This window comes from Sus scrofa, chromosome 17 (genome assembly GCF_054392235.1).
Source record: "Sus scrofa isolate SSC_HxYL_T2T_F1_AM1 chromosome 17, Sscrofa_HxYL_maternal_Yorkshire_Landrace_v2.0, whole genome shotgun sequence".
Lineage (NCBI taxonomy): Eukaryota > Metazoa > Chordata > Mammalia > Artiodactyla > Suidae > Sus > Sus scrofa.
The window spans coordinates 34,338,529-34,365,385 of record NC_139399.1 but is presented as its reverse complement, the minus strand read 5'-3'; the positions used below and the strand labels follow the sequence as shown (position 1 = coordinate 34,365,385).

The 26,857-nt window shown below is 45.3% G+C and overlaps 1 protein-coding gene across 3 annotated transcripts in view; it reads right to left on the bottom strand.

Moving 5' to 3' along the window:
* SLC24A3 (solute carrier family 24 member 3) overlaps positions 1 to 26,857 on the bottom strand; it is an 808,408-nt gene that overhangs the window by 718,724 nt on the left and 62,827 nt on the right. Inside the window, exon 3 of one of the 3 annotated variants that reach the window (XM_085004595.1) lies at positions 11,850 to 12,005. The exons of 1 other annotated variant lie outside the window; for it this stretch is intronic. The gene's annotated coding sequence lies outside the window, so the exon portion shown is untranslated. Of the gene's footprint in view, positions 1 to 10,585; positions 10,738 to 11,849; positions 12,006 to 26,857 lie in introns of those variants that run through there. One more of the 3 variants, XM_085004597.1, reaches the window with a different exon arrangement.

Genomic DNA, 26,857 nt, shown 5'->3' with positions numbered 1-26,857 from the left:
AGTCAAGAGACTTCCTGGAAGAGGGAACAGCCAGGGCAAAGGCCCTTCCAGGGAGCCTGATCCAGGAGGGGCATTGGAAAGACTTGTCTTCTACCCAGAGTGAGGGGGGGGGGGGGGGGGCTGGGGAGCTCTGAGGAGCAGTGACATGATCCGACGTACGCCATCAAAGGATCCCTCTGGTGCTAGTGGAAAAGATAACTGTGGGGTAGCTGTAGACACAGGAAGCTGAGGCACAGAGCTGCTGCGATAACCCTGGGGAGAGCTGGTGTGGCCGAGAAAACCAGTCAGATGCTACATCCTGTTCTACACTGGCCATTGGTGACAGCCCCCTCTCTCCACGTCCAGAGCTGGCATTGTCTATGACCCTTCCAAAGTGTCACGTGGGCAACGGGGAAAAGCCATGCAACGCATAGCATAGGTTACAAGCTGTAACGCAGCTAAAGTTGCTTCATTTTGCCATGTTTGCATAAGAGCGAGCTGCTTACGAAAGCCCGGTCTGACTGTGCCATTTGCAAAGGTTAATGTGCCATGTTGTGTTGCTGTTCTATATAAAGCACCGTAATGGTGGCCGGTGGGGGAAATTAGAGTCCCTGCAAAGCACCGAAGTCATAAAAAACACAGCTTAGTTTCCAGAAAGGTTTGGAAGAAAACCCTGGTTGACTCACACGCAATTTCTCTTTTCACTCATTCCGGAGCTGAATGACTACCGTTCATCTTCATCAGCAAAGATAATTAAGTAGTACAGTCCTGGCGGGGAGCAGGCAGACAGCTCAGAGGGAGGAGGGAGCAACTCCATTAAGTTGTACCCACTGCCCCGCAGATGGGTTCACTGCCCACACAAGCTCATTAAAATGTTCTTTCCCTCAGGTTCACCTGAGTCCAAACTCTCCCGACCACCAGGGAGCATCCTGGTAACCACTGGCCCCGGCCTCAGCACCCTGAGGTTGGTGCCATGAGTCAACAGGAAGAACTCTTCCAGAGGGACCGCAGGAACAGATCCGTGCCCAGAGCCAGCCACGGTTTTGAAGAAAGGGGAGGCACACACATTTGCCCAAGGGAAGGGCGAGGCTGCCAGAGACCAGAGGAAAGCACAGGCTCCCAGATGCTGACAAGTGGACCAGTTCTGCTCTCTCATTTCAATTCTGGAAAAGAAAGTCAAGCCTGGGAAATCCGAGTGACTCAAGGCAACACAGGGGATGGTACCCGCACAGTGAATTAAACACGGAGCCCCTTCCTCATGACTCTGGCTTGATCTTGTGTTTTAATGATGCAGGACTAGCTTCCTTAGGTGCTAATTAGGAGCTGCTTCCTCCATGGTCTGTCAAAAACAAGTGCCTCCCTGAGGAACCCTAAATGCTAATCCTGGTATCTAAAGTCAGACCCTCACTTTCTATCAAGAGGTATTAGGAGAAAATTCTATCTACTGTCCACCCCTTTCCTCCAACACACCCTCCCCTCTCCCCTGAGGACAAGCCAGGCTCGTCTTCTGCTCAGCTTCCTCCACCTGCCTAAGACCACTGGCTGATGTGGATCCTGGGGCCCTTGCTCTTTCCTCTCTCTGCTTCCCAGTTCTGCTGGGGAGGACTAGTGTGGAGAAATATGGGAGGAAAGGCTGTGGTCTTTCATCAGTGAATAAATATTTTACTTGTCCCCATTTGTTGACAAAGACTCTCACCTTGACAGACTCTAGCCAGGCTCCTCTGAGCCCCTTTCTCTACTAGACTTCAACCTTGGCCTCATCCTTCCAGCCCTGCACAGCCCAGTCATTGCAAGAATCCTTCCAAGTCCTTTAGCAAGAATCCCCCCACCCTTGATTTTTCCACTTTGTAATTCTCCCACTGACCTCTCTCGTTCAGCTTACTAACGATAAATTCCACCGGTCTTTGCTATACACGAAATTAAGCCAAATCTCTCTCCCCTGCTGCAATAGTCTTGAATAAAGTCTTCCTTTTCCTTTTAACAAATGTGAGAATAATTTTTCTTTAACAGCACATATAAAAATGAGGTTGGACTTAAATATGAAAAATATGAATGATGATTATCTCTAGGTGGTACTTGGCTTTATACTTTTTTGGAATCTTTACAATTTTGTTATATATCAGTACAACACATAACTTTTTATCATCAAAAAAAAATGAAATGAAAGTATTATCCTGCGGAGTTTGAGGAAGTCAACAGCCATAGCTGTCAGACATTTTTTAGTTTATTCTTAGCTTCTTAAAATAAATTCTGTTTTTTAAAAAACAGAGCTAGAAATGCTCTGCCCACAGGAACTGATTGTGGATCAAGCCATTTAGGGGAAATACATTAGCCTTTAGGGTCACGCTTGTCCAGATCTTTTCAATCATCCCACTGCCCCGTGATAGTCAGACACTAGGGATCAGTAACCTAGTCAAAGAGCTAAGTAATCAGGGCAGCAGTAAGGAGACAGAAGATACAGTCAGGGAGTGAGTGAGACAGTCTTTTGCTATCTGAGTATATGTGAGGGTTGATCACCCATGTAAAGAAGAAAGAAATGTTTCTCTTTTCTTCGTGCAACTTTTTGTTTTTTTGTTTTGTTTTGTTTTTTTGTTTTTTTGGCAGCGCCTGTAGCACATGGAAATTCCTGGGCCAGGGATTGAATCTGAGCCACAGGGTGACTGATGCCACAAATGGAGCAAGGCCAAATCCTTAACCCCCTGTGCTGGGCCAGGGAGTGAACCCACACCTCCGCAGCAAAGTGAGCCACTGTAGGTGGGTTCTTAACCCACTGTGCCATGGCAGGAACTTCCAGGAATGTTTCTTAATGTCCCCAAGGTTTCAGCTGCCCAGTCATGAGACCACTCTCCAAGTTGGACTTATTGCAGCGACATCTCACCATCTTCTTCTAAGAGACCATGTAGTCATGAAAGGACCTGCCAGAAAGCCATTTGCTTTAACTTCTCTTTGAAACTGAATTGAAAACCAATGTGCATCCCAAATTTCAGTCAAACTTCAAAGTGATCTTTCAACTTTATTGCTAGAGGAAAAAGTCAAATTCTGTCCTTCTCTGGTCACAATCAGGTATGACTGGGCCAGAACTGAAGTTTCTGTATTAAACACACACACACGCTTTGACTTTAGATAAGAAAAACCCATATTCAGGTGAAATTATAGAACGTGGATTCCTAGAAGCAGGCAGATGTTATAGGTCACCTTATAGAAAAGGAAAGCAGGGGCCATGGCAAGACAAGATTTCTCATCATTCCCTGTTGCTTTCTTTACATCACTTTTAAATGATATAAGCAATACTTGAACGTCCATTTTCTTTAGAAATGTATCTAAGCAGAAAGAATATCACTGCTGATACTTGGCTACATCTGTATGAGTATGCAGAGTACCTACGATTCTGTTTCTGTTGTCACTGAGACATGTAGATAAATGAGGTCATATTGTACATTGTACACTGTTTTTTCTTCAACGCCTTATCTTGGAAATCTTTCTATGCTAAAACTGTGGATCTACTTCATTCTGTTATACCTTAGTTTAGATAATTATTTCCCAAAGGAGGGCTATTCATTTTCAACTTTTAGCTATTACCAAGGGAAATTTTTTTAAAAAAAAGTCTCATCTCTAACCTCTTATGTTCAAAAACTCAACTCCCACAGACCCCAAAAAAGATCCCTGCTCCACCCGCAGCCTCTCCCAACTCAGTTGACAGCCAGATTACTCAAGGCAAAAACCCCAGGGCCAGCCTTGATCCCACAGTAAATGTCAGGAAATCACACGGGGTCTATCTTCAGAACACTTGCAGAATCCAACCACCTTTAACCCCTCTGCTGCTCTCGCCCTAGTCCAGGCCAGGAGCAGCAGCCTCCTAACCAGGGCCCTTGCTTCTTCTCCCCTCTTGTCCCACCACATATTCCCTGCACAGCCACCAGGGGGTTCCGGGGACACATAAATCACACGGTGTGCCTTCCCTTGCTCAAAATCCTAAAAGCTCCCCATTTTATGTACAGAGCCAGCCTAAGTGCTCATGATATCCAATAAGGCTCTTAGGTTGATTGCCCTCATCCATTCTCCCCTGTTGCCCCAAGTATACTGAGCACAGTCCCACCCCAAGGTCTCTGCCTCACCTTCCCTCACCTGCTTCAAGTCTTTGCTCAGATCTCACCTTCTCAGTGAGACCTACACTGACTACCTTATTGAATGCCTAAACCTGTTCCCTACTTCCAAACCCCCACCCCTACCCTGCTTCTGAGTACCTCTGATTTCCTGATGGGGTTCAGGATACATGAATCCAAAATATGGCACCTTGGAGTTCCCATCGTGGCACAGTGGTTAACGAATCCGACTAGGAACCATGAGGTTGCGGGTTCGGTCCCTGCCCTTGCTCAGTGGGTTAACGATCCGGCGTTGCCGTGAGCTGTGGTGTAGGTTGCAGACGCGGCTCGGATCCCACGTTGCTGTGGCTCTGGCGTAGGCCAGTGGCTCCAGCTCCAATTCAACCCCTAGCCTGGGAACCTCCATATGCCGCAGGAGCGGCCCAAAGAAATAGCAAAAAAAAAAAAAAAAGACAAAATATGGCACCTTGACATACCGAACACTTTAAGGAGTTTGAGAAAGTAGCAGCAAGAAGGTTACCCCAACCTTCCCCCATAATACAGGTTCTAAGACACTCATTTATGTGAGAGGTGCACTCCCTACACCCAGAGGAAAGAGCATCCTTATCTCTAAAGACAAGGGGACACCAAGAAGAATCTTAACAAAAGACCTTGTTTGCTATAGTTGCCTTGTACCCCTTAACCTATCATATTGCTCCATGACTCTCTCTTCATCAAACCCAGCAAAAAATACTCAGGTCCAACTATTTCTTCTGGTCTTCATTTCCTTGTGATAGGGGTAGAGTAGGATAGTTACCCAGGTAGTTGTAGGAGTCCCAGCAGAGGGCGATATATTGAGAGGGAAACCCAGGGAACTTTGGAGAGAACTGTAAGTTAACAATTGCTCAAGAAAGCCATTAGAACACCTATGGAACGAAACAGGCTTGCTTAACTATAAAACCATAAATAAAAGCATGAGATAGGCCTCAGGTCATTAAGGGAGAGATAAAAATGAGGCCTGCGTTCAAGTTCAGCAAGATAATGATCCTTAGGACCAAGGACAGGAATTTAAGGGAAGGATGACATTCCAAAGTCGGAGACCCTCATCATATGGAGACCTGAGATGATTCAACATATTTTAGCGTATGTTACCGCCCTTCTGCTGATTTGTGTAAGCACCATGACAGTCCTAGTTTGACCTACAGGGTCCAATACTATCTTATCCAAGACAGAGGAGAGCTGGTGATATAAACCTGATATCTACTTGAAGAATGAAGAAGACGGCTTTTCCTGCTCCTCCACTCCCCTTGGATTATAAAAATCTAGTCCACCTAATCTTCAAGGCAAAGCCTCCTCACCTGCCCACATGCATCTCTCACAAGCATCCTATCTTTTTTAGGTCTTTTTAGGGCCACACCTATGGCTTATGGAGGTTCCCGGGCTAGGAGTCGAATCAGAGCTGTGGCTGCCGGCCTACACCACAGCCACATAGCAACAACAGATCCGAGCCGCATCTGCGATCTACACCACAACTCTTGGCAATGCTGGATATTTAACCCACTGAGTGAGGCCAGGGGTTGAACCTGTGCCCTCATGGATACTAGTGAGATTCGTTTCCACTGGGCCACGATGAGAACTCCAAGTGTCCTATCTTAATAAATCTATTTCTTACCTATCACTTTGTCTCTCACTAAATTCCTTCTGTGCTGAGACACAAAGAACCTGAGCCTCAGTAAGTCCAGACCCCAGGTGAGTGATTCAAATTAAAAAACTGAGGGTTCAAGTCCAAATTTGAGTTTAGGCTGGGTTCAAGCCAGAGGTGTTTCAGTTTTACTTACAAAGGTTCTCATGTCTCATAAAACATATCTTAAATTGTTTGTTTTTATCCTGTTAATGTTTGCCTATTGAATAGTCAGACCCAGCCAGGGACCCTAAGAGAGTCAAGGAGAACTTTCTCCTCCCCTCTACTCCCTTCTACTTATTACCTTTGAAAACACCAGAGAATTAACATATTCCTTAGGTAACTTCTTACTGTCTATCTACTCCCATGAACACGTAAGTTCCACAAGGGCAGTTCACTGGTTTGTTCACTGATTTATCTCAAACATCTCTGAGCTTGGCCTATAGAGGTGCTTTTTGAATACTTGGTACATGAATGAATGATGCTTTCATGATCATTCCTTTGCACTTTTGTGAAAATTTCTTTAAGAGGTGGACCTATAGGTGAAATTCCTGGGCCCAGGATGTATGCACTCAAAATTTCAATAGATGATACCAAATTGTACTCCAGGAAACATAACCAATTTACACTCCTGACATCAGGGCATGGATGTCTTTGCTTCCTCACCCCGGATATTAACTCATCGAAATTCTCACGTTGGTTTTTTTTTTTTTTTTTTTTTTTTTTTTTTTGTCTTTTTGCCATTTCTAGGGCCGCTCCCGCGGCATATGGAGGTTCCCAGGCTAGGGGTCCAATCGGAGCTGTAGCCTCCGGCCTATGCCAGAGCCACAGCAACACGGGATCCGAGCCGCGTCTGCAACCTACACCACAGCTCACGGCAACGCCGGATCGTTAACCCACTGAGCAAGGGCAGGGACCGAACCCGCAACCTCATGGTTCCTAGTCGGATTCGTTAACCACTGCGCCACGACGGGAACTCCTTATGTTGTTTTAATATGAGTTTCCCATGCATATGCAGGTGAGGTTGAGCACTTAGTCAAGTTATTAGCCATTTATATTTCCTCTTTGAACAAACTATCTTTCAGTATTGGTAACAGGCTAAACATTTTTTGGAGAATAACTATAATTTTTCAGAAGAAAATTGTCCAAGATTTGAGAATGAGCAAAAGGGATTCCTGGGTGTCCCTTCATTGGAGATCTGGGCATTGCCTATGGGACCTTCCACGGATTATCTAATCCTATAGAGGTGTGTGCCTTTGATTGACTTTCCATTGATTAAGCTATTTGATATGCCTGTAGGGTGGCAGTGAAATAAAAGACAGCTAGTAGCAGTATAAATGCTTCCTGTCCACAGCAATGTAAATGGATTTGGTCCCAAAGAGAATATAACTCTCTGTAACTCAAAATCTGATTTAAATCTGTTTTAACAACTGACTGACTCCTTCAATAATTAATGAGCTAAATAAAATCCCGGCCGTGTGTTCATTTTGTATTTGTATGTCATGTTTCTAACTTCTCGGAAATGATACCTTAGCCAACTTTCTCTAGGCTGCTTGAGGAATTTATCTGCCCTTGGGGTTGAGGACCAGGAAGGGATTTTAGAATTATGCACAGCAGTGACACCAACAATTCATATTCAGATTCTGACATTCAAAGTAGGGCTTAAGTGGCTCAAGGTAACAGGCTCCAGAGCCAGACTTTGTGCAGAGAAAAAGGAATTTTTCTCAATTCTTTCACCTCCCTCCTGGACCACATGGAGACCCTGGAGGACCTAAAGGAGGATTTGGAGATGGGGATGAGAATGCAGGAGGGGCCAGAAGCCAGCCAGCCGAGGATGGAGTGTGTCTGGATTAATTGCTCTGGGTTGAAGGAGTAGGGACATGTATATAAGTTGGGGGGTGGGGAAAGCAAAGGGCAGCAGAACCCCCAACTACTTCCCTTCCAGACTATAGAAGGAGCCGGGTGGGCAGAGCTAGCTCACCCCTGTGTGCCAGGGGGCCAAAGAAGGGAGGGCTTGAGTTAGAGTCTCCCAGGTGGCCCTCGGCTTCCCTGCGGCTAGTGGTGACAGATGTAGCAAATAAAAATACAGGCTGTCCAGTTCAATTTAAATTTTAGATAAACGGTTACTAATTTTTTAGTGTAACTATGCACTAGACAATTTTTTCAAGGCATACACTATTTGTGACATACCTAAAAAAGTATTATTTGCTGTTTATCTGGAATTTGAATTTAACTGGGCATCCTGAGTTTTATCTGGCAACCCCTACACGTGGCACAGATGGAACCCTGAGTTTCCCACAGCCTCTTCAGGTGCAAAGGAACCTGGGTGGCTAGCTGAGTAGCTGGGGAGTGTGCCCAAGGGCGGGCGAGGAGGAGGCTGGGAAGTGGGACAGCAGTTCCCTAAGAGGCAAGAGCTGCAGGATGGGCCACCTGGCTTGAGAACATAGGTAAACTAGGGGGGACGGTGGGCATAGTGAAGGCAGCAGGGGGCCTGGTCAGCAAGAAAGGGCCGTAGGTACTGACAAAGCTGAGAGAGAGACCAAAACCCCAGCTGCAGGAGTTCCCATTGTAGTGCAGCAGCTATGAATCCGACTAGGAATCATGAGGTTGTGGGTTCGATCCCTGGCCTCACTCAGTGGGTTAAGGAGCTGGCGTTTGCTGTGAGCTATGGTGTAGGTTGCATACACAGCTCAGATCTGGCATTGCTGTGGCTGTGGTGTAGGCTGGCAGCTGTAGCTCCGATTAGACCCCTAGCCTGGGAACCTCCATATGCCATGGGTGCTGCCCTAAAAAGCAAAAAGAAAGAAAGAAAAAAAAAGAACCCCAGCCAATGGAAATGGAATATGCAGGCACTGGCCTTGTGGCACATGGACAGTCATCAATACAAGGGCTGAGGAAACATGAGTGAGGATCCAGAAGTCAACAAATAAATCCTCTGCTCGTCCTTATCATCACAAGGCCACCCAAGCTACCGCTTCACCCACACACCCAGCAGCACCTTAGGGAGGAAGGAGGTAGGGATGGGAGACACAAGTCTAGGCATTTTATCCAAATGAGCCTGGCATCTACCTAAAGAAACCACTTAATATACTGGTTCACATTAAACTTCCTAGAGGGGACAAATTCATGGGGTCCCAATAGGAGAGAGCAGATCTGGCACAGAGAAATAAAGTGGAATGTATTTTGTCTACACTTCTGAGTAGAGGGTAATTTTGTGATTCAGCCACACTCATTTTTATTCAGCACTGTTTTATCACTTTTACGATTGCTTCTTAGAGCACTTTACATAATATTAATCTTTTAACTGCCCTATGTTACAGATATTTTCTGGTTATTACATTATTGTAATTTGATGATTTAATGCTACCATTTATACTACAGTTTCAATTTTGAGGTACCCTATCAAATATCAATTATGCTTTATGCATTTTTTTGTCTTGCTTAAGAAAATCTTCCTATCTTAAGACTATTAACAAACGTTCCTATTTGTATTAGTGTATTTGTAATTGTATTTCTATTAGTACTTTTCTTCTAATACTTTTATAGTAATGTGTACATTTGTCCTCTAATCTATTGCATATGATATATATGAAGCATATCATGATTTACATTATAGCTGATTAGGCAAGAACTCCATAATATACTTAATTATATGCTTTTTTAGAATCCTGTTTGTATTTTATGGATTAATTTAATGAGAATTCAAAAAAAATAGACAGTATAGAAACATGGTATGGCTCTGCAGTTAAATCCCAACTGGTGACTTTTAATAAAGATTTGTAATTTTTTCATGCAGATCTTGCAAGTTTGTTGTTACATTTATTACTAGATATTTTCTAGTTTTGTGGCTATGGAATCTTATGTGGTATTAGATTTTCTAATTTATTATTGCTAATATTTAAGAAATCCTTTGATTTTTATGTTGCAATTATACCAGACCACTTTATATATATCTGCTTTGGTCTAATAATTTGTGGCTTGATTTTCTTTGATTTTCTAAGTAATCATATCAAATCCAAAAAGCTCATTTTTACCTCTCTTACTGTATTGGCCTCTAGTATAATGTTCAATGGTCATGCTGTCTTGAGTTGTTCCCAACTTTGATGGCAGTGCCACAGGTGTTTGGTAGATACTTGTATTGAGATGTTCTGTCAGATGTCTCAGAAGCTTGTCAACTTGTAATGTCATCAGCTACCTGGTATTCAACCTTCTCTCCCAAGCACCTGTGCTCTCTGCTCCCACCTGCCTGCTGCTACGTGACAAAGGTAAGTGGCAAACCACTGGGCTAGCAACACCCCATCAATCACCTGGACAGTTGACCCCAGAACACCTCCCTCTCTCTGCCTCCCCAGCCTCAAGCTTGTAGCTCTGTGGGAGCCCTCCTAAAGCACCTGGGACTGCTCCCACCATTTAAAGCACTCTCACCTGAACGTGAACTCCACTTTCTCTCTGATTTCATCCCCCTGCTGGCTTTCATGCATTCCTCGTAATTGTAGGTCCATAAAAAGTAACACATGCAGTTTTGCAGAGGCATAATGGATGTGTTATACGTCTTTTCTGTAATTTCTGGAGATCTAATGCAAAAGGGGGGCGTGGTTCACAGGTGTAGTCATTCTGGTACCTTTATCCAACCCCCCTCTTCTCCTACAGAAATCATTCTCACCCCTTCATCAATGGCTCCTACCAACCCAGGGGAGGACTCCTTTACCTTCTCAGCATGTTATCGAGAACTCCTGGTGCTAAACACACTTTCTGACTCTAATGGAGTCTCTGGAATGAAAACAGCTGTCCAAGTCCCCTTGGCCCATCACGAAAACTATTTATAGAGGGGCTGGTTACTTACGTTGCTGCTCTAACTTTGTCCGCAAAGTTACCTTTTCCATAAGCATAGGTCCAAAGAGGATGTACAAAGAAATAGGTAAGATTTCAGGCTGATTGCTGTAGTCATAAAGGTCCATTTTAGAAGCTCAGACAAGCTGAGATTTGAGCTCAACTAGGACCTCACAGAGAAGTTTTCAAACATCACCGGGATTAAAACTGCCCCCCCCCCCACCAAATGCCCTCCAGGCCTTTCAGCAATTGACTGTGCTACCTAAAGGACAATGGTACTATTATTTCAGGTTATTCAGAAGAATCATTCTTTTCTTTCTCTTTTTTCTTCTTTTTTTTTAATGGCCAAACCTACAGCATATGGAAATTCCTTGGCCAGGGGTTGAATCCAAGCCTCAACTGCAGCAATGCCATATCCTTTAATCCAGTGCATCGGGTCAGGTGTGTAACTGGCACCTCCACAGTGACCCCAGCCACTACCATCTGATTCCCACTGCACCACAGTGGAAACTTCCAGAATCACTCTTGATCTCAAAAACTCATAATTACATATTTCCAGATCTTTCTGATGCACATTTGCCATTTTACAGGTCCTCCAGCTTGGTCTGATTTGCTGATTGGGGATCAGTTACCAGAAACCTTTTCAGTCACATTGACTTTCCTCTCTAAGGAGTCATGGAAGAGTCAGGCTCAGAAAGAGAAACTAAGAAAAGACAAGGGAGTTAACAAATTACTTTTACTCACATGTACCAAAAACTATTGGCCTCAGATATGCAGACTAGTGGATTTGAAAGACTTAAGAATCTTCCCTAATTTGCTTTTATTGGAATCATTCCTTTGCTGGCTTTAAATTTTCAAACTTGACAATGGAAACAGTTTCAGGGACAACATGGTTACGGAGGGGGCTGCTTTCAAGGATGGGGATGTTAGCTTTTTGGAAAACCGAGTCATGACTAGAAAAAGACTTTCAAACCCCAGGAGTAGCGAGCCTGAAATTCATCTCCAACACGTTTAAGGAAAAGACAACCTTAAGTTCCAATAAACATGACCAAGACTTTGCTGCCACCTACCCTTCATCCCTAGATCTGGCCTTGCCTCCAAATGACACACAGCAATCAGACACCCTCTTTGATCCACAGAGCTACCAAACAGTGCAGTGCTGATTCTCACAGACTGTCCCAGTTCATAGAAACCTGAGATACAACACTCAAAGTGAAGGTAGCAACCGAGAGTGAGGAACTTCGGAGACACCTCACAGAGAGCCATCGGTACCTCACCTGCATCTGGACAAGTAGACCCAGAATGGACTCATGCTCCAAAGAGTAGTGATTCCAATTTGCCTGATGCTAAAAGGAGAATGTCTGGATGGCAGCGTATCAGAGCATCTGGTTTTGACTGATTCCTCTTGGGTTGGCATCCCCTAGAAGAGGATCCTGAAACGAGAATTTGAGTGTAAGTAGTCTATTTGAGAGGTGGTCCCAGGAAGTCCCACTACAGGAATGGGAAAGTGAGGCCAGGAAGGGGAGCCACCAATAGAGGAGGTGGGATGAATGGGGACACACTGTGGGCAACTGGGGATGTCACATTGAGCACTCTGGGAGAGAGCATACAACAGGGCACAGAGTTGTCCCACCTTTGGGACAGGGGTGAGGAAGTGGGGTGTGTATCCCTCAAGTAATAACATGAAGGTTAGCAGAGGGCTAGTCCCAGGGCATACTAACTTCTGCCCGCCTTGACCAAGTGTGCTAGGGAGCGCCCTCCAGTGGAGAGCTGGAGATACCTGCCATAGCCGGCCCCCAGCATGCCCCAAACAGTGACCAGAGAGCAGATGGACAGGGCACTAGCCCCACCTGCAGCATGGCAAGATTTGCTTTGACAGTTGGGTTTTCTGAGCCTTCTGAGTGATATAAACTACGCTTGTCTCCTCCCCTGGGTGGATACAGCCCAGCACCATTCCTCAGACACTGAAGTGACCTTTCTCAGGCCAAGTTCACTGGCTATCCTGCAGTCTCCACAGTCAGACACTGAGATTTCCAAAAGGGACTGACATCTGCAAGGGGAGGGGGGAGTTTTCCTCAACTGTCTTAGGGTCGCTGGCTGGGTCCAAAAATTAAACTGACAAAGGAGAAAAGCAGGCAAATTTATTGAATTTTTACATGTACATGGAAATTGTCACAAGAGAATGGTGACCTGGAGAACTGACCGGAGTAGGCAGCTTTTATACCCTGTAGATGAAGAGACAATACATTTGTGAAGAATTGACAAAACAAAGGGGCTTGGGCTTGGGGGAGTGCATGGCAAAGACATAGGAAGATGAGCGTGAGTTTAACAAGGTTTCTTTGTACAGACTTCTTGGCTCCCCAATTCCCCATCTCTGGTGCTAAAAATGGGAGTTTTATGACCTATTTTGGGGAAGAAGGGAGGGCGGGAGGGAGTGGAGTCAGAGTATCCTTCCTGCTTCTGCTGTTTTCTCTAATGCCTCCAGCTGGGGACAGTCCCTAGGCCAAGGTGCCATCTGTGGACTATTGTGTCCTGAACCCCCTCACATGAAATAGTAAAACCAGTCCCCCAGAAGAAACCCCTGCCCTACAGACGCAGGACACAAGGTGATTCCAGACTTTCCACAACAGCTTTTGTTGTCAGATGGTTTACAGAGGGTCCTGTCACTCTTAAGTAAGCAGCACATCTCACCCAGCCAAGGCATTCGTCCCCAAACGTGGCTCTGGCCTCCAGTGCTCCACCCACGCTGTGAACTCCTGGCAGAGTGAGCTTTGTGGAGCCAAGTTCTGTATGTACCCCCTCTTTATTCCAAAACTTGTCATACTTCTCATTGCCTAAAGAACAATGTCCAGTCCTCTAAAGCTCCACAATCCACAACCAGCCTGGCTTCCTGGTCCAGGAGCCAGTCAGTCCAGCTGCTGAGACCCAGAGAAACTGTGTCACCTTCAACACTCTTCCCTCAGAACACCTGCCCTCCCTCTCTCTGCCCAACAAAAATCTCTCATTTATGGGACAAGTCAAAACTTGCCTCCTCCTTGAAGCCCTCCCAGATCACTCCAGCCCACTGGGCCATCCTCCTGAGTCCCAGACACAGGTCTTATCTGCATTACCCATGTGAACTTGGAACACACTTGGTGCTGGAGCTTCTTTTACATAAGCTGTCTTAGCCCACTGGGATGAAAAAGGCCCTGGAGGGAATGAGTAGCCGCTCACATTTGCTTCTGCTTTTCTAAGCTCCTGGAAAAGAGACGGCAGGTACGTGCATTTTTTCTTTCTTCTTCTGCTAATGGAAGAAGAGACTCCACCAAACCTTGTGTCTTACACACACCTGGATTCCCTTGGCCTGGTTAGTGCCAGGCAGAGCAGCCACTCGATAACTACTTGCCTTGTGAATTCATTAGTTTATCTATCAGCCTCGGCCCTTAGCATGGATGGAATCTTAAATAAAAGCATTACTTGGTCCTCATCCAATCTTCTCAGAGTTTTATTCACATTTTGTGTTTTTATTTGGACCTCTCCGCCCGCTCAAAAGGTCACTCTATGCCCCCAAAGCTATCTTACAAAAAAAGAATTCTGTGACTTTGTTTTTATTTTCCCTCAATAAAAAATAACCTTTGAAGAGAGGAAGCACATTTAGGTGGTTTTTTTATTTTCTTCTTTGGAACTAAAAGCATGAAAATTTGGTACACTCAGACCCGGCATTCACGGTTGCCATGGCATCTTGTCCTTTGAGGGGGTGGAGGATCTTCCCACAATGCAGTTCTCTGCAGACTCGCAGGGACTGGGCGGATAGAGCACATAGCAGGACTCTGTGCTGCTCATCTCTGTCTGCCCTGAACCTGGCCGAGGGCTCAGCAAATAGAGGCTAGTTGTCCCAGATCACATCTCACGGCCCCCTTCACATCTACAAATCAAAGAGAGTGACGCTGGGAAAGCAGTTCTGTATAGGACCACATGGTGGAAAATAACAGAAGTGGACTCAAGCTGGCATCCGTAACTCAGGAGGCTCACCGTCAGGATCCTGGAGTCAGGCTGGGAAGGGCTGAAACAGAGCCCCGGAGACTCCCTGCAGGATTTCTCCCAACCCCAGCCCCTGCTCCTCTCTGCGTGCGGCTACATCCTTCTCTTTGAGCCATCGGACCATCCCCCTTCCCTGCCACCCTCAGAGAGAGACATGAGCCCAGTCTGGGCTTGGTGCCCCCTGTTCCCACACTCACACACCCCCGCATCTGATCTACAGTGCCCTGAGAGATGGGATCATATCGGGCAAATATGGCTGATGCAGGTTACCCCTGTGGGAGGGAGGAAGGGTAGTTTAAAGAATTCACTGAGTGCTGTGAACACATACCCCCCAAATGCATCTACAACAGACCTCCTGCACAGAAATTCCTAAGGGGCAGCTTTCGAGCAAGGAACACTCAGATACAGGAAAGCTGCCCCAAATTCCAAAGTGCTAAGAGAAAAACCCCATGGCTCAGGCTCGTTCATAAGAAAAACAGCCCATCTAAACTATTTGCTCCTGGGGGCAGGGGGGAACACTGGAGGAGATGGGCAAGTAGAGTCGAATACTGTTTTTTGGGGTTTTTTTGTTTTTTGGGTTTTTTTTTTTTTTTGCCTTTTCTAGGGCCACTACTGCGACATATGGAGATTCGCAGGCTAGGGGTCTAATCAGAGCTGTAGCCGCTGGCCTACACCAGAGCCACAGCAATGCGGGATCCGAGCCACTTCAGCAACCTACACCACAGCTCACGGCAACGCCAGATCCTTAACCCACTGAGTAAGGCCAAGGATCGAACCCAAAACCTCATGGTTCTTAGTCGGATTCATTAACCACGGAGCCAAGATGGGAACTCTTGGAATACTGTTTTTTGACAGATGTGTTTTTCACTAGCCTTTGAGTGTGGCTGCCGGTGGAGTGGGGCAGCCCAAGAGCAGGTGGGAAATTACACAAGGAGGGAGGAAATCTCCCCAGGAGCCCCTCACCCTGCTGCTGTAGGACAGGTTTGTGCTCTATCTGTCACCCTACATTTCCTGGGCCCTGACATATCCCGGGCCTGGAAGAGTAGCTTGGGAGACTTGTCATGTGTGCCTAGGCCCGGAAAGATGAACTTTCAGGGTAAATGCCCAGCTAGCGATTGCCCCGGAGCAAAACAGCAACTTAAAAAACAACCACAGTCAACTGCTTTGCTCACAAAGTTGCAGGTGGGGCAGAGTAGAACGGCTCATCTCTGCTCCAGGTGGGGGCTGGTGGAGGCTCCACTGTAAGGTGGCTCACTCCCTTGTTCCCAGGTGGGGCTCCAGTCAGGTGGGAAGCTCAGCCAGGTACAGCCAACCCTGGTTCCTCTCCCCAAAGCCACTCCCAGGCCATTGGGCTCCCTCACAGTAGGGCAGCTAGGTCCTGAGAGGCAGTACCCCAAAAGACAGGGAGAAGAAACTACCTGGGTCTGAAAACTGGCATCACTGCCCTTTAGCTCTATCCTCCTGACCACGCGGTCACAGAATCGGGTTCAAGGGAAGGGAGCACGGGCCCTGCCTCTGAATGGGAAGCGTGTCAGAGAATTGGGAGCCTTGTAACAGGATCACAGCTACATATAGTAGATGTAAGGGTGGGAAATTCGTCTTGGCAGGGTGAAAGGTCAGCTCTGTCCTTCAGACCCTACTCCCCAAGGTCAGATGGACTTCCTCCCACTCCCGAGGCTGCTTCTCCACCCTGAGGATCACAGCGGTCCCACCCCCACCCCCGGCCCAGCTCAGCCCCTCTCCAGCAACCATAGCTGAATGGCTGGACCCTCCCACTGAAGGGTGAGCACTAGAAGAAGGGTTGGCAGGGGAGGGATAAAAGGGGCGAAAGTTCAAGGGGAAAGCATTTCCTCAGCCCAATGCTGAGCTCCCAAATGTCCCAGACAAAGGCCCCACACCCATCACAGGAGCTCGGACAAACCAAAGAACAGAAGAGTTATACCTCCAGCCCTGCAGGAGCTCTGCGCGGTTTGGATTAGGGTCAGCAAACATTTTCTGTAAAGAGCCAGACGGTAAATATTTTGAGCTTTGCAGGCTGCTGATGGTCTCTGACAAATGCTCCTCTTGGTTCTTTTAAAACCCTTTAAAAACATAAAAGCCCTCTCTTGGCCTATGTCTCATACAAAACACACTGCTGGCAGGATCTGGTCCCCAAGCCCTGGTATGGCCCCTGCCCCTTCAAAGTGTGTTCTGGTGATCCAGCAGCAGTGTCATCTGGCAGCTTGTTAAAATGCAGACCCTCGGGTCCACACAGACTTAAATAAGTCCTTGTTCAGACCATGCACCCAACTGCCTTCTCCCATGTCCCCTGGGTGGACTGGCCGACTGGAAGCCCTCTGCCACCGCCTGCATTGGACTCACACACCAGATCCCACAAACAACTAGCAAGGAAATGACTCTTCCCTTAGATGTGACAAAATGAGATTCTCCTCAGGCTTCTCCAAGTTTCCACCAAGATATCTATGGAGGCACAAAGAACATGGAAAATTCATGCCACCACCATCATGGCACGAGAGTGTGTCGGCAAACTGCTCAGCTCTCCTCCCTCGGCAGTGCGGTCTGTGCCACCCCCACCCCAGTCCCCACCCCATGCCACAGAACCTAGGATCACCCCAGGGACTCATTTGTTAACGGAAAGCAGCAGAGATGCCGAGTCACTCCCAGGCCAGGAGGGACAAGTCCTAAGCTCCTCAGGGTCCTCTTGGGACTCTGGTCCTGGGGGAAGGGGGAGGAGGGGACAGCTACCATCTAAGAGGTCAACGGCCCTGAGACCACCAAGCTGAAGAAGCCACCAACCTTGCTCAGCTCCCAGCTGGCAGCCGTGTGAGAAGCCCTCTTGGACTCGGCAAGAGAAGCCCCCAAGGATCTGTGGCCCCAGCCAACATCTGAGGGCGGGAAGGGCAGCAAGGGTGGAAGAGGAGGTGTTTCCTTTGTACTACAAGCTAGTCGGTGAAGGAAATGGCTACAGGGAGGCAGAGGTGGTCACGCCCTGGAAGCCAAATGCCTTGACCTCCAACTGAAGTGTAACCAAGAGGGCACCAGAGGTGCCACGGGCCTTAATTCTGTTACGGAACCGAACTTGCTAAAAGTTACCTATTGCAAAGCCAATTTACTGACACCAGGTTGTGGTGAAGGAAAACACAGCATTTACTGCAGGGCGCCAAACAAGAAGAACCCAGCACTAAAGATGAGCAAAGACAGAGCATGGTGGTGGCCAACCATGTGGGCATGGGAAAGGCCCAGCTCTTGGGCAAGGCTTGGGGGTTCAGGTGACAGGACCCCCGCTTTTCACCCTCAGTGTGAAGTGGTCACTAAAGAAGGTATGGCGAGGTTTCAATGTGAGTTTGGAGGTGTCTACTTGCATAGACTCCACCCAGATAGCCTCCTGACCATTAGCTAGGGCTGAACTGTATCCCCCCCCCCAAAATCCAAAGGTTGAAGTCCTAACCCCTCAGTGTGATAGTATTTGGACACAAGATCTTTAAAGAGGTGATTAAAATCAGGTCATTAACGGCATTCCCATCGTGGTGCAGTGGAAACAAATCCAACTAGGAACCATGAGATTGCGGGTTTGATCCCTGGCCTCGCTCAGTGGGGTCAGGAATCTGGCATTGCTGTGAGATGTGGTGTAGGTCACAGACACAGCTCAGATCCCACGTTGCTGTGGCTCTGGCCTAGGCCAGTAGCTATAGCTCTGATTCAACCCCTAGCCTGGGAACCTCCATATGCTGCAGGTACGGCCCTAAAAAAAAAAAAAAAAAAAAAAAAAAAAAAAAAAAAAAAATCAGGCCATTAAGGTAGAACTCCAATCCAGCCTGACTGGTGTCATGACAAGAAGAGACACCAGGATCACTGGGACACAGAGGAAAGGCCATGTGAGGACAACACCAAAAGGAGGGACATCTGCCTGCCCAGGAGACAGGCTTACTGGAAACCACCCCTGCTGGCACCTTGAACTTGGACTTCAGCCCCCAGAATCATAAGGATATAGATCTCTATTGCTTAAGCCACCCAGGCTGTGGTGTTTCATTGTGGAAGTCCTTGCAAACTAAGGCACCATTTCTATGTGTCCGGCCCCCACTTCTGGGCCTTTCACTTCTATTGCCCACACCTGCAACCTACTTCATTCGGTGCCCTTGCATGCCCAGAACCACTACCACACACAGAACACAGGTGCTTTGGTGTTTAGGGTACCTGGATGCAGGGTGTGCAAGTCTCCCTCTCTGGCCTCAGGGCGGAACAAACTCTTGATGCACCTCACATGCCAGAGCCACTCACAGGATTGGCCTGAGGCTGGGGCTTCACCTGGAATTACAGCCTTGCTTGCTTCTTTTTCTTCCCTCCCCTGCCTGCCTTACTCCCTCCCAATGTCTCTCCAGAGTCCTGCCTAAATAAAACACTTGCATGCTGTGGTCTCAGGGGCTGCTTCGTAAGACCCTGGCTCACAAGAGCTCTCCATCCCAATGTCGAAGCTTCCCACCAACTTGATACCCACACTCCACTTACTACTAACTCTGAAGGGAACCGTGAAGGCCCCTCTGTTGGTCGCCCCCCTGCTCAGAATCCTCATTTCTGGCCCTATTGTATTCTCAACTGTGTCTCTGTCCAATCAAATGGAGCCTCTGGCCAGTTCTGTGAGGTTTAGTGAGGGGATAATTGCTCTGGTTACCCTCTCAGGCCCCTCCTGAGATGTCGGCAGCGCTAATCTAGCCTGCTCAGACCCCAGCCCCAAGTGCTGTGCCCAATCTTGGGGGCCCTGCCTTTTACAGGACCCTGAAAGGGGGCTGGGGGAGGGAACAGGATGGTGAGGGAAGCCAGCATTTCACAAGGAGCCTCAGTCTAGCTCCCCCAGGAGCAGCCCCGAGGCAAGGATTCCTATGCAGGCACTTCATTTAGGAGGTGATCCCAGGAAAGAATGTGGGGTGCGTGACCCAGGGAAAGATGACATTACTGAGCAGGTCACTGCTGTGGGCACCTGCAGCCCCGCCCTGCTGGGGCCAGGACGCTGAGAAACAGTAGGACTCACCCCAGAGCTGTGCCCCATCCCACCCCCGGGGGCAGGGTCGCTGAAGAATTCCTACAGCAACTCCCACCCAGTAGAGTGGCCCTCAACTAGTTGAGAATCTGTTCTGAGGGCCTCTTCTCCCAGCACTATCAGTGGGCATAGGGTGGCAGACAGGTGCCCATGACCACACAGAGCCCTCGAGGTCAGGGACCTGGAAGGGAGGGGACCTCGCTGAGGGGACCCGGCTGAGGCGCTGGCAGCATCTGCTACTCGAGGGAGGGTTTTAGGAACTGACACTGTTAAGCCAGAAGAGGAGACAGAGAAGTGTGATCAAAGACAGGAAATTCAAACACGAGTTTTCCTGGCTAAACATCATGAGCTGGACAAGTCACTTGATTTCTCCAGGCATCCATTTCTGCATCTGTAAAGTATGGGTTAAAAATATCCTTCTCAGGAGAACATCTGAGGAACAGCAGGATGTTTGCCTCGACTCAAAGCATCTCCCCACAAGATCCTTCTGAATAACAAAGGGGAAAGGGATGCTTTATAGTGAAGGAGCCTGGCAGACACCACCTTAACCAAGTGATCAAAGTTATCAGTTTCCCTAATGAGATCGATAGTGTCCCGTGCTCCCTGGCATCACGTGCTCAGAAGACACACCAGTACTTCTGTGAATTTCTGCCCCAAATGCACAACCTGAGTCTCATCCTGGGGAGACATCAGAGAAACTTGGAATGAGGAACATTCTACAACATAATCAGCCTACACTCTTCAAAAACGTCAAGGTGGTGAAAGACAAGGGTCTGAAGGCTTTCCCCGCCTGCAGGCGGTTTAAGGGACCTGACAACTGATTGCAGTGTTTGAGCCAGGAATTTTTTCTTTTTTTTCTGCCGCAAAGGACTGCAACCCAAATGATGCCTACATCATAATAGTATTCTATATATGTTCAATTTCCTCATTTTTTATAATTGGGTAGCGGTTTTATAAAAGGGCTTTTGGAGAAATCGTGTCAGAAGAACAAACAGGGGAAAGAATAAAGGGGCAGAGGGATATTGTGTCTGTAACTTATCCTCAAACAGTCAGGAAAAATATTCTTACACATTTTCTGTAGATTTGAGATTGCATCAAGTTTTTAAAGTTAAAAGAAAAACAGTAACCACCTCAAGGCATTGGTGTCCTTATTTTAAAAGGTGAAGCACTGCAATTCCTCCCTCTCCAGAGTGGCTCCCCTCATCCTTTCCTCCTATCATCCCGCTCCCCCCAGCTCTCCCAGGGCCTTCTCCACCCCCTCCCGCTGGCCTCTCTGCCTCTGTGTCCCTCCCACGCTCCATCCCCACCACGACCAAAGAGATTTTTCTAAAAGGCAAATCTGACCTTATTTAAAACCCTTCCCTGCCTCACTCTTGCTTACAAGACAAATTCCAGTCAAATAAGACCCTCTGTGACTGGCTGCAGCCCATCCCTCCACTCCCTGCCCTTCCCTGAGCCCAGGTTTCCATAGCATGAGAGGAGCAGATGACCAGGTGACCACATGGCCAGATGAACAGACATTATACCGTCCTTCAGACTTGCCACGCTCTTTCCCCGTTCCACTCCTTTGGACATGCTATTTATTCTTTCCAGAAGACCGTTCCTCTCTTTCCCACAAATCTTTCACAAAGGCTCTTCTTCAGCATCACCTCCTTAGCCTCCCTGACCCACTAGCCCAGGCCCCAGACAAAGCCCATCCCTCCCTATTCCATGTTATGTTGTGATGTCTCTTTTACCTCCACAACACACCTGGAGCAGGTAGGAATCTCAGACTTCAACTCAGACAAGTGTTAGTGGAGGGTTTTTTTTGGTGTATAGTTGGTTTACAATGTTATGTCAATTTTTTCTATACAGCAAAGTGACCCACGTGTGTGTGTGTGTGTGTGTGTGTGTGTGTGTGTGTGTGTGTGTGTATTCTTTTTCTTATATTCTTTTCCATCATGTTTTATCAAGAGATTGGATATTGTTCCCTGTGCTATACAGCAGGACCTCACTGCATATCCATTCTAAACGCAACAGTTTGCATCTACTAACCCCAAACTCCCAGTCCATCCCACTCCCTCCCCCTCCCCCTTAGCAACCACAAATCTGTTCTCTACGTCTGTGAGGAGGATTTTTTTTTTTAATATCCCAGCTCCCTTTCCCCTTGAGTACAAGAACCCTTCTAGCCTTTTCTATAGTGGCTTACTGTTTGCCCAGCACACTTAAGCCCCAGCTTTCCACAGGGGTTGATGACAGGCTCTCTCTTGGTTGCTTTCCTTCCTTTGCATCACGTCCTGACTCCCCTCCAGGCATTCCCCTCATTGCCCAAACAAAGTACTTGCACTTGAATCCTTGTCTCAGGCTCATCCTCTGGAGGAAACAAAGCTAAGGCAGACAATATGTCTCAGTAATGTTAGTTCCCAACCTCATCTCCTCTGACCCATAAACTGATAAACCATACAACCTGGCAGGACCCCCTCTAATACATTAATCCAATGGTATATTATCAGGTGATTCTTCATTTCATTTTCTTTTTGTGTGTGTGTGTGGTTTCTATGTTAAAATGTATATGGATTTTTTTTGTCTCATTTATTTTTTTAATTGTTATTTCCCCAACACAATTTTTTTCTACTGTACAGCCTGGTGACCCAGCTACACATACATGTACACATTCTATCTTCTCACATTATCATGCTCCATCATAAGTGACCAGATATAGTTCCCAGGGCTACACAGCAGGATCTCATTGCTCATCCATTCCAAAGGCAATAGTCTGCATCTATTAACCCCAAGCTCCCCATCCACCCCACTCCCTCCCCCTCCCCCTTGGCAACCACGAGTCTATTCTCCAAGTCCATGATTTTCTTTTCTGTGGAAACGTTCATTTGTGCCATATATTAGATTCCAGTTATAAATGATATCATAAGGTACTTGTCTTTCTCTTTCTGACTAATTTCACTCCGTATGAGAGTCTCTAGTTCCATCCATGTTGCTGCAAATGGCATTGGTTTGTTCTTTTTTATGGCTGAGTAGTATTCCATTGTGTATATATACCACATCTTCCTAATCCAATCATTGTCGATGGACATTTGGGTTGTTTCCAAGTCTTGGCTATGGTGAATAGTGCTGCAATGAACATTCGGGTGCATGTGTCTTTTTTAAGGAAAGTTTTGTCTGGATATACGCCCCAAAGTAGGCTTGCTGGGTCATGTGGTAGTTCGACATACAGTGTTTTAAGTTACCTCCATACTGTTCTCCACAGTGGTTGCACCAACTTACATTCCCACTATCAGTGCAGGAAGGTTCCCTTTTCTCCACAGCCCCTCCAGCACTTGTTATTTGTGGACTTATTAATGATGGCCATTCTTACTGGTGTGAGGTGGTATCTCATGGTAGTTTTGACTTGCATTTCTCTAATTATCAGGGATGTTGAGCATGTTTTCATGTGCTTGTTGGCCATCAGTACAACTTCCTTGGAGAACTGTCTATTCAGGTCTTTTGCCCATTTTTCAATTGAGTGGTTGGCTTTTTTGCTGTTGAGTTGTATAAGTTGCTTGTATATCCTAGAGATTAAGCCCTTGTCACTTGCATTGTTTGAAACTATTTTCTCACATTCTGAAAGTTGCCTTTTTGTTTTCCTTTTGGTTTCCTTTGCTGTGCAAAAGCTTTTCAGTTTGATTAGATCCCATTGGTTTAGTTTTGCTTTTATTTCTGTTGCTTTGGGAGACTGACCTGAGAAAATATTCATAAGGTTGATGTCAGAGAATGTTCCCTTCTAGGAGTTTGATGGTGTCTTGTCTTATATTTTGGTCTTTCAGCCATTTCGAGTTTATTTTCATGCATGGTGTGAGAGTGTGTTCTAGTTTCCTTGATTTGCATGCAGCTGTCTAGGTTTCCCAGCAATGCTTGCTGAAAAGACTGTCTTTTTCCCATTTTATGTTCTTACCTCTTTTGTCAAAGATTAATTGACCAAAGGTGTCAGGGTTTATTTCTGGGTTCTCTATTCTGTTCCATTGGTCTGTCTGTCTGTTTTGGTTCCAGTACCACACTGTCTTGATTACTGTGGCTTTATAATAGTGCTTGAAGTCTGGGAGAGTCATGCCTCCTGCTTGGTTTTTGTTCCTCAGAATTGCTTTGGCAATTTTGGGTCTTTTGTGGTTCCATATAAATTTTTTGGATTATTTGTTCTAGTTCTGTGAAAAATGTCATGGGTAATTTGATAGGGATTGCATTGCATCTGGAGATTGTTTTGGGTAGTATGGCCATTTTTACAATATTAATTTTTCCACCCCAGGAGCATGGAGTATCTTTCCATTTCTTTACATCTTCTTTAATTTCCTTGATTAATGTTTTACAGTTCTCAGCATATAAGTCCTTTACCTCCTTGGTCAGGTGTATTCCCAGGTATTTGATTTTTTGGGGTGCAATTTTAAAAGGTATCATATTTTTGTATTCCTTCTGTAATATTTCATTGTTAGTGTACAGAAATGCGACTGATTTTTGAATGTTAATCTTATATCCTGCTACTTCTATGAATTTGTTAATCAGTTCAAGTAGTTTTGGGGTTGAGTCTTTAGGGTTTTCTATATATAGTATCTTGTCATCTGCATACAGTGACAGTTTTACCTCTTCTCTTCCTATTTGGATGAATTTTATTTCTTTTGTTTGTCTAATTGCTGTGGCTAGGACTCCCAAAACTATGTTGAATAACAGTAGTGAGAGTGGGCATCCCTGTCTTGTTCCAGATTTTAGTGGGGAAGTTTTCAGCTTTTCTCCATTGAGTACTATATTTTGTGTGGGTTTGTCATAAACGGCTTTTATTATGTTAAGGTATGTTCCCTCTATACCCATTTTGGTAAGAGTTTTGATCATGAATGGATGTTGGACTTTGTCAAATGCTTTTTTTGCATCTCTTGAGATGATCATGTGGTTTTTGACTTTTCTTTTGTTAATGTGGTGTATGATGCTGATTGACTTGCATATGTTGAACCATCCTTGTGAATCTGGGATGAATCCCATCTGGTTGTGGTGTATGATCTTTTTTATATGTTGTTGGATTTGGTTGTCTAGAATTTTGTTGAGAATTTTTGCGTCTATATTCATCAAAGATATTGGCCTATAGTTTTCTTTTTTGGAAGGATCTTTGTCTGGTTTGGGAATTAGGGTAATGGTGATGTCATAGAATGTCTTTGGGAGTGTTCCTTCTTCTTCAACCTTTTGAAAAAGTTTAAGGAGGATGGGTATAAGTTCCTCTTTGTATGTCTGGTAGAATTCACCTGTGAAGTCATCTGGTCTTGGACTTTTATTTGTAAGGAGTGTTTTTATGACATATTCAATTTCATTTCTAGTGATCAGTCTGTTCAGCTGGTCTATTTCTCCTTGATTCAGTTTTGGCATGCTGTAAGTTTATAGAAAGTTTTCCATTTCTTCTAGGTTGTCAAATTTATTGGCATGCAATTGTTCATAGTATTCTCTCATGGTTTTTTGTATTTCTGTAATATCCATTGTGACTTCTTCTTTTTCATTTCTTATTTTGTTTATTTGGGTATTTTTATCTCCTCCTCTTGGTGAGTCTAGCCAGAGGTTTATCAATTTCATTTACCTTTTCAAAGAACGAGCTCTTGGTTGTATTGATTTTTTCTATTGTTTTTTTAGTCTCTATTTTACTGATTTCCTCTTTGATCTTTATAATTTCCTTCCTTCTCCTGACTTTAGCTTTTGTTTGTTCTTTCTTTTCTAATTCATTTAGGTGGAGGGTTAAGTTGTTGATTTGAGATTTTTCTTCTTTTTTGAGGGAGGCCTGTATTGCTATGAATTTCCCTCTGAGCACTACTTTTGCAGCATCCCATAGATTTTGAGTGGTTGTGTCTTCCTTATCATTTGTCTCAAGGTATTTTTTTTAATTTCCTTCTTGATTTCCTCATTGACACATGTGTTTTTTAGTAGCATGTTGTTTAGTCTTCATGTAGTCAGTTTTTTTCTAATTTCTTTTCCTGTGGTTGATTTCTAGTTTCATGCCATTCTGGTCAGAGAAGATACTTGAAATAATTTTTATACTCTTAAATTTGTTGAGGTTAGCTTTGTGCCCCAGTGTGTGATCAATTCTTGAGAATGTTCCATGTGCACCTGAGAAGAATGTGTATTCTGATTTTTTTGGATGTAATGTTCTGAAAATGTCGATTAAGTCTAACTTTTCTATTGTGTCCTTTAGGATCTCTGTTGCCTTACTGATTTTCTGTCTAGAGGATCTGTCCATTGATGTGAGTGGGGTGTTAAAGTCTCCTACTATAATCGTATTCCCATCAATTCCTCCTTTTACGTCCATTAGTATTTGTTGTAGGTATCTGGGTGCTCCTATATTAGGGGCATATATATTGACAATTGTAATATCCTCTTCTTGAATGGATCCTTTAACCATTAAATAGTGTCCTTCATTGTCTTTCTTTATGGCCTTTGTTTTAAAGTCTATTTCGTCTGATATGAGTATTGAAACTCCTGCTTTTCTGTCATGTCCATTGGCATAAAATATCCTTTCCCATCCCCTCACTTTCAATCTATATGTGTCCTTTGCTCTAAGGTGAATTTCTTGTAGACAGAAGACTGAAGGTTTTTGCTTTTTTTATCCAGTCTGCCACTCTGTGTATTTTGATTGGGGCATTCAGTGCATTGACATTTAAGGTGAGTACTGATAGATATGTATTTATTGCCTTTTTAAACCTCATTTTCCAGTTGATTCAATGTTTCTCTTCTTTTCTTTTTTGGGTTGGATGGTTTCCATTTATTTTATGCTTGAGTACTTTTCTTTTCAGCTTTTGTGAATGTAATGTTCGGTTTTGATTTGTGGTTGCCCTGTTTTTTAAGCACATTAAGCCCTTTCTATATCTGCTTGCTGTTGCCTGATAGTCATATAGGCTCAAACACATCATTAAAATAAAAAAAAATCTATATTTTCTTACTTTCCTTCCCCACATTGTATGATTTTGATGTCTTTTTTTTTTAATATCTTCATGTTTAGATCTGTATGCTGGCTTATTTAAGTGACTGCTTTCCAATTGTGGTTTCTTCCATCTTAATTCTTCTTTTTCTCTTTTTTTTTTGCATTTTTTTTAATTTAGAGAAGCCCTTTTAGTATTTATTTTAGAATGGGTTTAGTATTGCTGTACTCTTTTAGCTTTTGTTTGTTGGAGAAATTCTTTATTTCTCCTTCTATTTTAAATGATATTCTTTCTGGATAGAGTATTCTAGGTT